The following is a 12,880-nucleotide window of genomic DNA, read 5'->3' as shown; positions in this document are numbered from 1 at the left end:
GCCAACGTGTCCTTTAAAAAGAGACACGGAAAGACACACTAGTCCAAAGAAGAAGAGACTTTCATAATACTGTATTTGTTCTTCATTTTTTACAGCTGTTCCATAGTCTGTAAAATACATATCGGTAACATCATTTTGAGTGTTTAGAGATGAAGAAATCCAGTGGGCACATTTATTTTTTATTTCAGTAGATCGAAAATCAATTATGTTCCCTCTTTGCCCTGTTTTGTTTTTGTATGGATGCTGCTCTTTTGAGACACTTTGTGTGTGTGTGATTTCCAAGTCTTTGCTAGGTAAGGTAAACCCGGAAGTATTTGACGCATGACATCACTTGTCCAAAGATATAAAGGTCACTCAGCATCATGCACTTCCTGCTAATCCAAGTTTAAAGATACATTCAGAACTTCCAAAGTACTTTGTTTTGTGATTTAGTGTTACTGGTTCTTGATATTTTTGCTTCTGAATTCTGACTACGATTTTATAGTCTTTATTGTTTCTATATTTGGTGATTAACTTTGTTTTTTTTATTGTTTTAGTATTTGGTAACTTTAGCTTGTTTCCTTGACATTTCTCTTCCTTGTCCTTTTTCCTTTAGAAATCTCCAAATTCCAATTTCTTTCCTTTAATGGCTGCCTTTTCTTGTACAGTCAGCCAATGCAGAGATAGGAAAGCCAAGGCTGAATATAAATGCAAAGTGAAAAGAGAAAAAATTCCAAGAGCTTCAACTCCAGAGTTAGACATATCTGAACATTTTCAGTACTTTGTAGAGTTGAACAGGGATTCTGATAACTATAAGATAGCAGGTAGGGGATAAGAAACTACAACGTGTCACCTCTGAACCATTACTCAGAAAGAGAAAAGCAGGAAAATAGGAGGTTCAGCTATTAGAGGGATAGACAAAAGGTCCAGAAAAGCTGACACAACCTCATAAAAATTCACAAAAAGAAAGTAACAAAAAATAAACCAAACGTGAAGGGTCAATATTTTATGATATGTCTTGTAGGCTTCTCAGGTAACTGTGGATCTAATAACCACACCATTTGAGAAACCTGAATTAGCATGAAGCCTTCCCCCTTCTAATTCACAATCAAAAAAAGTCCAGACTTCTATGTGTTTGCATAGGCTTCTGGCCAGAGTTGTGGTGGTCTGTCATTGTCCATGGGCAAACAAATGACAAGGGTAGGGTGATGGATACCCTGTTGTAATTAGAATCATTGCAGATGAATCAGGACAGAATTCGGTCTTTGGCACTCAGATTGCAAATGAACTTTAATGTAAATGAAAGTAAAGTATTACAAGTTGTAACAACATACACTTTGGAGACAACTTCAGGACTTATATAAATGTAATTACACTCCATGGGTTGGCGCTGTTGTTTAATGCCTATTTTCTTCCTCCTTCTGTTGAAGCAGTGATGGACAGATGAGTCCATAATGAAGTCACTTCCGGTTCCCAACTGCCTGAAACCACCTGTTTCTGTTATCCAGAATGAAAAATGGCTCCTACGTCATCTTGAAGTCAGTTGACAATAGACTTATGTCTAAAAACACCTAAACTTGTTTTTTTTATTGTATTTTGTAGTGCCAATTATAAAGGGATCAATCAGTGCCCTAACTCTTTACCTGCTTCTATCGTATTTATTACAAAGTACAAAATAAAAATGTTAGCTTTGACTACATAATAGGAGGCCTGAAACATGAAATTTGAAAGTGTGTAGGAGTTGGACTCATTACTATGACTATTACTATGTATATGAAGACAGTGTACAGAGATAATTGAGAAAGTGAATAGGGGGTTAGATTATATAATAAATTGTTGTGAGTGACAGTCAAGGAAAGTTATTCTTAAGATATAAAATATTAGTGAGGCCTCAACCAAAAAACTGCATTTTTCTGGCCTCATATAAAAGTTGTCAATGCTTACAAACGTGCGTAAGCCATCTTTTACCCAGAATCTGGATTTATTAAACACGAACTTGCCTTGAAAACTGGTGCAAAGTTGCAGAAGATTTTGACTATCTGTAAGTCCTATGCAGACTTTTTTTGGTGTTAGTGATTCAGTGACTCCAGGTGTGAGGTAAAGTGAAAAGAAAATCTAATTTCATTGCACATTTCAATGAATGCACCAGTCCCATTCTGATGTTCTTGAACTAATTCTATACAAGTTAACTGACATGATCTCTCAGTACAGTTGTCTTTAACGGTAATAACATTAAGCGTGTGCTTTAGGCATTAACTGTCTTAGTGTGCAGTCTGTCTGTTTTGTCTATAAAAAAGGGTGTGCTGTACAATATAAGAGGCAATGGTAGCATTATCATCACACACAGCATCACCCTGAAGTCCGCTTCCCACTCTATTATTAAACAAAATGAAAAAATCGTGGGTTAAGCTGGACCCATTTGCAACATCATTTTTCAGACACATTTAAGTACTATATATTAATTGAATATCATTTGAATAAAAGTGCTTTCTCTTTATGAAAGCAAATTTATTTTGTGATGGTGCCTTTATTGCAACATGTGTGTCATCAGTTGCATTGATTACTTAAGACAGTCAGCAATTGATGCAAACTGCCTTTTGATCTCAGCCTTCTCACCTGGACCATAAAAAATGTATCTGAGTAGCGTCTTAATTATACCAGGGCTTGAAGTGCTGGCACCTCCCTGATTTTGCAGCAGATATTGGATGCATACCAGCACATCATATTCTAACTGTATTTAATCACGATCGAAGTAACTCCCACTCTCCAGAGTAACTATGTATTTTATAATGTATTGCAAATGGTAATAGGAAGCCTATATAAAATGGAGTACATTGGCATTTATTTAATTCCACTTCAAGCAGTAATTACACCATTCCATACAAATGGTATGACACGGCTCAGCAATGACTACGATATTCCTGACTGGTCAGCCAGTTCACACTGAAAATCGGCCATTGCCAAATATTCTATGCATGTTAAAACCTGTAATGGAGCAGCAATCATGTTATTTCTGTGTGATGGTCTCTGCAATGTGGGCTCCAATTCAGCCTATTGCCAAATACTCAATGTGTGTTAAGACCTGTAACGGAATAAGAATCACGTTATTTCTGCGTGATGGTCTCTGCTATATAGGCGCCAATTCAGCATGCAGCTCCAAGAAGACAGCTATAGGGATTCTAAATCGGCTTAGAAACTAGTCATCATCATGAGCCAAATAATCACTGAAATCCCTGAAAACTCAGTCCTTGCATAGCCAGCCACACTGCTATACAGTCCTACAAAGGTTTCCTGCACATCATACAGAAGTGCATAAACATGGACCGCTTTTGCCAACTGAGATATGCCAGAATGAGCAATTTTAACTTAACAATCGTCACTTTCCCCCAATTTTTTTTTTTTTTGTTTGTTTGTGATTCACAAAGAGAGAACAGCAAAAACAATGTTTTTTCGGTATGGGTTTCAATATGTTCACTAAAGTTTGATTTACTTGATTCTCCCATAGTTGTAAAAACTTCACTCAGGTTCAAGGAGAAATTTATATGGTGATTAGATTATGATTATTTTAAGCTATACATGGTTACTCTGAGGTTGAAGAAGAGTGGCCAAAAGTGCATGCACGAGGGCAGAGTTTTGAGTTAATTATAAAAGAACTTAGTATGTGATTTGGCATACATACAGTTTTATAATTAGGATTTGTTTTGTGTATATGCCATTTTTGACTTTCTAGCATAAAACAAAATTTTAGTTTTGGAATTTAAACAAGGTTTTATACATAAAGCCCCTGGTCTGGTTATAAAAGGATCACATTAGCACTACAAAAAGTCTACAGAACAGCAACTGCATTTGATTTCAGAGTTACAGATTATGACCTATGAGAAGTAAAGAGGGGACATGATAGAAATGTTCAAACAATAAAGAAATTTCCAGCTGTTACTTTAAAACAAGTTCTATAATAAGAACATGTGGATACAGATTGCGCCTCCTTAATTGTAAATTTATAAAAAATGTTAAGTTTCTATTAACTAAAAAAATCAAAGGTATTTTTAATTGAATGAGAACAGAACAGCTGTGATGGGCTGAATGGCCTATTATTATAAAAAATAATCTTATGATTTTATTGCAATTCATTAATCTGGATTAACTAAAAACAATAAAAAGCAGCAAATAATCATTTACTGTTCACCGATATAATTTTAAAGACTTTTCCAGGGAGAACTTGACGATTATCAGGTTACATTAACAGATTCCCATTTCCTGATGCTAAATAATATAGACAGTACTTCTATCACTTAGGGTAGTGATTTTCAAGGTGTAGTCAATGGACCACTGGTGGCCCATTGGCAAATGCCAGGTATCCTTAGAAGATCTAGACTTCTTTTTACGAAGAACATTCTTACTGATAAAGCCATATCAAACAGCTCTAAGACACTGACAAAAGAGAAACCTTCTGGCTTTCTTGAAGACAATAAATCTTTTACTTTTACACTACTCCTTCCTGGTCAGATCCTATATAATTGTAGTGATTGCTTCCTGTCTTTTTCTGTTTTCACATTTCTTCACACTGGTAATCTCTGTGCCTTCCAGTCAGTACCGGTGGTATGTTATTTTGCACCCTAGGCCAAGCTTATTAGTGCACCACCTTTTAGTAGCTAGTTTTTTACCCGATTTATGATCTACGCCTTAGGCGAATGTCTTATTCGCCTTAATGGTGGTGTTGGCCGGGCTTCCTCTGTAACTCTTTCACAACTTGGGCCTCTTTTTTAAATCTTTTTTAAATATACATTTAGTGTTCACCTCAAAAGCGAACTCCTGGCAACAGCAATCTCTTAATTCTATGGATGTTGACACATGCTGGTTCCGATGCATTAATTTTTAAGTCTTTTCGCAGTAACACAGTGGTTCTCAACCTGTGGTGTGGGCCCCCCTAGGGGGGCGTGAAGTAACAAAAAGGGGGGAGCAAAGATGTGAAAAAAAGAAAACAAGAATCAAAAATATGAAAAAAAACACCTGTTGAAACCAAAACAAATTAACTTAAACTACATTCTGATACTAGAACAAGAAATATAGAGTTAGATAAATGTCGATAAAAGTTATGTAGGTATAATAAAATATGCATCTACATTTCAAAAAAATGTTAGGGCGGGGTAATTAAAACAGTTATGAAAACTCGGGTCACAAATACTTAAAGGTTGAGAAACACTGCAGTAACACCATCTTCAAGGCTTTATTATGGACTACCTGGGACTTTCAAATGTAAATCCAGCAAGGTTTGAATGTTAGTATTGTAATGCAGTCTTTCATTTCAGGTGGTTGTGGTCTCAGAGAAGACACCAGGTGAGAGGTAAAAGACCTGCAGATAAAACAAATAAAAAGGAGCCAGCAAGCTCATAGAGTAAAAGTATGAGAATTAGCTTGCAACATAGTAGTATTATTTGAGTCCTTTTTTAATAGTTCTTGGGCTTAATGAAGCAAGAAATATCACGTTTGTGTCATTTGTTTGGTTTTAACATCCATTCAATCTAATTTTGCAAGAAGAATTTTAATCCTGCACAACAACTGATTATTTTTTGCTATCTGATACCTTTTTATTTTAAATATGACCACCGGCTTTTGTGTCACCTATTTCCATGGGGATTTTCCTATCATTCATCGCAGGTTGCACTGTTTGTGTTGTCATCAGTGAGCCAGTATAACGGTCACTCCAGTACCCGTGATTGAACCAAAACTAGAACTTGCTTCTATGTTCTCTTGTATACTGGTCATTTCATGCAAAGCTTTGTTTTTTTCACTTTGATTTTTGGTTTACAATTTGGATCTGACGTTTTTCTTTTGATGTTCAGTTTTGACCTTTCCTTTCCCCTTGACTCCATTCTTTCTGTATCCCATCTTTATTTTTGAACTGCCTGACCTTTTCTCAGTAAGTACACATAGAAACAGACCGATGAACAATGCAAGTTTGCCAGAGTTCTGTCCATGCTGGGTTTTTGTTGTCTTCCTTAGGATATGTTCCAATGATATAACAGCAGGAATAGTACAGACACATCAATTAAGGTTAAATTAAAGCTTTCCAATTAATAGCTCTGTTCAGGCCTACTAATAAAATACTTTGTATCTTGGGGTGTTGCAATATTTTTCATATGAGCACTTATAAAAAATGAATGTGATGCTTCTAACATCATATTTGTAATAAAGTGTGGTCTTAGGTGTTCCTTCATATGTTTGACAAACTGGTCCTCAGTCCAAAATACTTTGAGAACCACAAATTTAGATATTCATAAGCCTTTTACCAACTCTTTAGATAAAAATCCAGAGTTTAAAGGGACTGCTTTTTCTGTATTTCTTGTATTGAAATTTGGTAATGATGAGACATTAGATAAAACTGTGATCTAATAGATAATGTCTATATACTATGAACTACATTCAGATTTTTGAGGAAAATATATTTCTAATATATACTGATTTTGTGTGGCTGATGCACTACAAGAACTAATTTCTAGAATTTGTGAATGACAATTAACAAGTTTAAACTGGACATAAGTAGCATATTCCCCTAAATATTAGTCAAAAAATAAGAAAGCAAAGAATCATCACTCACAAAAAGCAAAAATCAGTGAGTTTCTGTACTTCCTGCATGATACTATGGTAAACTATACCTACTAGATTTGAGAGGAAAGCAAGAAAAGGAGACACCTAATGAGACCTGTAAGGGATTAAACAATAAAGGCTTATAAGGGTTTATAAAGTGAAGGGAAGACTCAAGACAGGTGCTCAGATGAAGATACTACATATAATTAATTAATGTATTGCAGTAATACTACTAGTTGCATGGAGTATGATTTTGTGGTACTCACACAAATCAAACATCCATACAAGTAAACACAGTAATGAAGTCAGTAATCATCGATTGTATAATTACTGTAATGTAGCAAACACTCCTTCCAAATTATATAACAAAAATAACTGAATTTATCATCTTTCAGCTTAAGTAATGCAATATCAGCTGTTCTGATGTTAATAAGCTAAATCCAGTTAAGAGATAACAGGAAAATGAACAGTGGATGGACAGGGTGTAGAATGGGATAAGATGTAACAAGCCTTGTATCTCAAAGAGTACAGAGAATCCACAAAGTGAGATGGCACCTTCCTATTTTAAAAATGATACTCTTTAAATGTGATTCTTCTACTCTGCAGTGATATTGTCATAGGTCACAGAACTGTAGAAAATGCTCATTGCTACCAAGATTCTTTGAACTTCTTTAACTGGATGGAGGAGGACGGTTATATAGATTATTTACGTGTTTGTAATCACTAAGTTAAGGCATAAAGAATGTCTTTAAAACAAGTGTTAACAGCAGACATATTATAGCAGTGGGTAACAATTGCCTGCTTAAGGAGGCAATTATGGAGGATAAAATGTGAAAAATATGAACAAGCAGAGAGACACAGGATTCCAGTATCATTTTTGAAATCTAGAGCTGCAGAAAGAGGCCTTAAATGTGCATATGCAAGTTTCATGGAAATGTCAGGATTTATAAATGAAAACTTGGTGGGGGAACTTGCATATATTTAAGACGACTCTGACCCAAGCATACGCAACATTTCAGAGAAACTGGGAAATGACGACATTCTTGGTAAAGCTAATAATAAGTCGTATCCACAAGCTGTTATTATAATGTGTGCTAATGTGACAAACATATTAAACCGCAAAGGTGTTGAATGTGATGTACATAGTCTGTGTTTTAGTTTCCTTTTAAGACAGTCAATGGCACACATTTTCATTAAAGCACTTTTTTGGTCAGTTTATAACCAAGCTTCACTCCATCATAACCGCTGTGCTGAAAGCCATTAGCAGACTGAGGAATAACTATATGTAGGTTTTGTATGGAGTGGGCGTACATACATAAAACGTAACATATTTTTGACAACATAAAAAGGCAATTTGCAGCAGAGTCCGGTTGTCCTAATGTAATTGGATCACTTTACTGCACTCATATTACAATAAGGAATGAAGCTGCTTTTGTTAGCTGCAAGCTGTTACATTCCATTAACACACAAATCACATGTGATGCCAAGATGAGGCTGACAAACATCACGTCTCCTTGGGCTGACTCATTTATTTTGAGGCATAGTAGCTTTGGAAGACCTAGTTTTTCATATGCTATATATATATGTATGTTATGTATATTATTTGTCGTATAGGCAATCATGCCAAGTAATAGCAGCTACCTGCTCAGATCCTGGTGACATTTACCTTTCCCGGACCCCCAGAACACAGAGCAGAGGTGCTGAAATGTCACATATGATCTTGCGTACTCAGTTGCGGAGCGCAGGTGGATGCTCTTAAATGCAAGTGATGGGCTCTGAACATGCCAGGGGTAAGACTTTTCTACCAGCCAATGAACATGTGCAGCATTGTGACTGCATATGTATGATGTTGATTAGGATTCAGGTACGTTGACAAATGCACATTTACAAGGTGATTGTGAATTATAAAGGGTAAGTCACATAGTTTTTTTTTTTGGTGTACACATTTTCCTGTTTTTTTGGAGTGAGCATGTTCTGATGATCAAAGTTTTATAAATGAGGCCCCAGGTCAGGCTCAAATTGTTTTCTGAGATGCTCCAGTACATTATTTTAAAACTGAAGACCTTACAAGCCAATTCAGTTATAATGGAGAGTTATTTCATTTTCTAACTTTGTTCCCACATAAAGCTTATACAGTGCATAGGAAATTACACGTACTGAGTTTGAAACTAGCATTTTCTTTTTTTTTTAATCTTTTTATCTGTTTGTTGTTTTGAAACTTGACTGGCTTTTGATTGGTGCACACATTCATTCACAAATAAAGATTTGATATCACTGTGGCACCATTTTAATAAGTTAACAGCTGCTCTACTTAAGCATACAATGTACTGTATGTTATACAAGATTACTCTCTAAAGTTTTGCTTCATCTATCAGATATTAACGATTGTTTAATGATTTCTTTACAGATTTTATAAATAGCTTGCACGCATATGAGTTTCTATGTATAACTCAGGAAAAGGAATACTACATTGGAATGTAACTGACTAACAATGGCTGACATAGGCTTCATATACCTTTGTTAGAATTTGGTAGAAAATGTTCCAGTATTTCTTTGTTTTTAGTGGCAAGGATGGGGAGAATTGATATGGCATTTTAGACGTTATTTGGACTTACATTTTGGACAGCAGGTGCTGCCTTTTCATTTGTTAGATGTTTAAACAGTCAATGCAACAATTTAGGCAAATTCTCTTGATGGAAGAAATCACATGCACTTAATGGTAAGATTTTCTAAATCTAGAAAATACTGTTTTAAAAGTTGGTTGTAATATGAGTACAATCACTGGTTGCTGAAAGAGCACGCAATTTTACCACTGAGCTTAAGTGTATTGATAGCTGGCCACTCTACTCCAAAAAACAAGAAATTTAGTGTTCCAACGTACGAATCGAGCACCAATACGTTCAACAAGATTCTGTAAAAAATGCAATCAGTAAAGTTTACCTTAATCAGATGAGGAGAAAGAGAGAGAGAAAATCATCTTATATCGGAAGGAGCAGACATAAGTGTAATAATTTTGGAATATTTATGGTGTTTAAGTTCATTTTTATATGCAATGGGTTGCTTTCTGATAAATTCCATGTTTTTATTGTTTTATTTCATTATGTCATTTATATTTTGATGGTCTTTTTGTTATTGTGGTCACTGCCATTTTAAGTTTGCTATTGCTTGATGCCAGGAAGTTGCAGGCCATAGCATCGCTATCTGGAATCATATAGAACTCAACACCATGGTACTCCTGGCATCCAAAATATTGACTATGCAAACAAAAATAAGCCATTGTGGTGTTAGGAATGAGAAAAGAATTAAATTAAATCTTTGCATGTGTTTTTTACTTTGCCAGAGTTTTTATGTGTCACATCTTCTGGGGCCTCATGTATAACGCCGTGCGTAGAACTCGCACTATAACATGGCGTAAGCACAAAAGCCGAAATGTGCTTACGCACAGAAAAATCCAGATGCAGAAATCTGTGCGTACTCCAACTTCCACATTCTTCCGCTACATAAATCCCGGTCAGCGTGAAAAGTAACGCTTGTGCATGCGCTTTATGTAGCGCCCCAACTCCTCCCAGAATTACACCTCTTTGAATATGCAAATCAATATAAATCGCCCTTAAGCTCAGCCTTCTGTGAAAAGACAATGGGAAAAGCACAGGGGAAAATATAAGAATTTCAGCGAATACCAAGTGGAGGCAAAGGAAAAACATACTATTTGTTTAATGAAACTGTGGAATAATCAACAAAAGGAAGTTGATCGAGTGACATAGTGTGTTGGAGAAACTTGAAAGCTCACGTTCACAAAGTCGCACAGTGCCGGAAATAAAAAAGAAGTCACATATCAAAGTCGCGTACAGAGAAAAAAAAGGCACACAGTGGGGAAAAAGCATGAAATGTCAACTTCAGTCTCGAAATTTCCACTTTAATCATGTAGTTTATTTTGTCATTAAAGTAGAACATCATAAACTTCATCTTAAAATCGTTTAATTAAACAGTTTCTCAAATCACATCGTAATTAAAGTAGCACGTTAAATGCTTTGTTTTATATGTGATCTTCTCTGTGCTCTATGTGTGTGAATCACTACTTGCTTCTTAAACCGGCTCTCTTCCTCCGACTGGACACAGAATCCATTACATTCATGATATTACAGCTCTAAATAACTAAAATACTGAGATGTATACGTGATATCATTTTCATGATGATAGGAGTTAAAGCACGTTATTAAACATGGGTTTCACGGTGCAGTGATTGTGTGCGACCTTCGATGAAATAATTTATTGCAGCAGTACTCAGGGCCAGCTCTAGGCTTGTGGTGGCAATGGGCAGAGGAAGAATCGGTGGCTCCTTAGCCCTCCAATGTCAATATGGTATCTTATGCACGGCGGATGGCCACGTCCGTTGCGGACACCACATAGCCGCCTCATGCTCATGACACAAGCATTTAAGTTTTGTCGACATTTGTCGCTGCGTTTTTAGCTTTGTCGTTATTTTCTCTTTCTGTATTATATTCAATATATATTGGCGTAGCCGCCCCTGTAATCCTTGCTTTTCTTCCTCCAAGTAACCGATCGCCATACAATCAGCTCTGTAATAAACGTTAAGCCATCTGTATGCTTAGAGAGCCAATTCTTTGAATACATTGAAATATCTTCGTAGTACATGTTTAATTATTCTATCCTTCACAACAGTCCCAGTGAAGAATATAGATATTTAAATGAAGTTAAAGTTTTATCTGTATAATATAATGAACATATTTTGCTGCATTTCATCTTAAAAATGATATCATCATCATATGTAAATGCGCGCTTTATAAAGTGGCGCTACTAATAAGTACAAACAGTTCTACAAGGAGCACTTGATTGAGTGCTTTTAAAGTTCTTGGAATGAAACTGTTTCTGAACCGCGAGGTCCATACAGGAAAGGCTTTAAAACGTTTTGCAGTAGCTGAGACAGCGTGTTCTTGAAGCTGTATACCGATAATTCTCTTTCCAATCAGCTGCTGCTGTGATTCACACTCAAATACAATGATATAAATATTCTGAGTGGTGCAGTGAAAGTAATATGGAAAAAGATGATCCGCTGTGGCAACTCCTAATGGGAGCAGCTGAAAGAAGAAGAAGGTGCAGTTAGAGTAACAACGCTAAGGCAGTTATGGTATTTGGAATACTATGGCTATTCCCTGGACCATATTGAACTATATTGTTACAAGTTAATTACAATCAGATGCATTACACTAATAAACAATATGCGGTTAGTTTCAGTGTATTTATAAAGCTGCGTCAGGAAAATAAGGAGTAACCACACAGGAACAGTAGCATTGCTTTGACACTGAGTGCCGCCAGTCTGCAAAACCGAGTGGAGAACTTACATACGACAAGGTATGAGGTACCATAGAAAAGTGCGTGGCTTTACGCCAAGTGTAGGGTTTATATATCGTTTTGAACGTGGAAAAGTTCTTACGCAACATTTCTGTGCGTACGCACCGTTTATACATGAGGCCCCTGGTCCTTTGTAAACATTTTTCTCTGACATTTTGATCTCATGGCAGGAATAAAAGAAGTGAAGTTTTCTGTACCTTTTATGTACAGTAGCATTTCTGATTTTTTCTTTGACTTACTGTTCTGTGTTTGTTCTGTGTTTCAATTGAAACTCTGAGGACATAATATATGATTATCATCCTGATCAAAAAACCAAGGGTGTGTTGACCAAGACATTGAGTGGAGGATCAAAAACCTGAAAAAAGCAGAGAGTTTCACACTTATTTGTTTTCACTACAGCCCTGGATAGATGTAGAAGATGTCACAAACATGCGCATGAGAGGTGGTTTACAGGCTCAAATATAATTGTTTCTCATCTGAGCCAGGGATTGGCACTGTCAGATAATACTCTCTCCTTTTTTCCCTCTGCAGACCCCAACCAGAGCCTGCCTCCTAATGACATCACTTCCGCCGCTCAAGACTGCACCTCTGATGACATAATTTCCTGTTCCGGTCCACAAGATCTCTCCTCGTTTTGCCTTCCAGATATAAATCTGTCATCTTTTCTTTATGTATCAGTTCCATTTTGAACTCCAGTCTGTTAATATTTTATATTAACATTTTCAAGTATACAGGGTGGAATTCCCCAAACCTTTAAGTACTTGCTCAGGTCTTATTACAAAGATTACTTGTAGAAGTCTCATATCTTACTCAGACTAATAGAATCATTTAATGGAAAAACAGCTTTTTCTCTTGTATAAGAGTTGACACTTGTATAGATAAAATCAGTATATTCAACATATTACATAAAAGAAGAAAACTAATAATCAAATGAAGACAT

Source organism: Polypterus senegalus, chromosome 2, assembly GCF_016835505.1.
Source record: "Polypterus senegalus isolate Bchr_013 chromosome 2, ASM1683550v1, whole genome shotgun sequence".
NCBI lineage: Eukaryota > Metazoa > Chordata > Cladistia > Polypteriformes > Polypteridae > Polypterus > Polypterus senegalus.
This window is presented reverse-complemented; position numbering follows the sequence as displayed.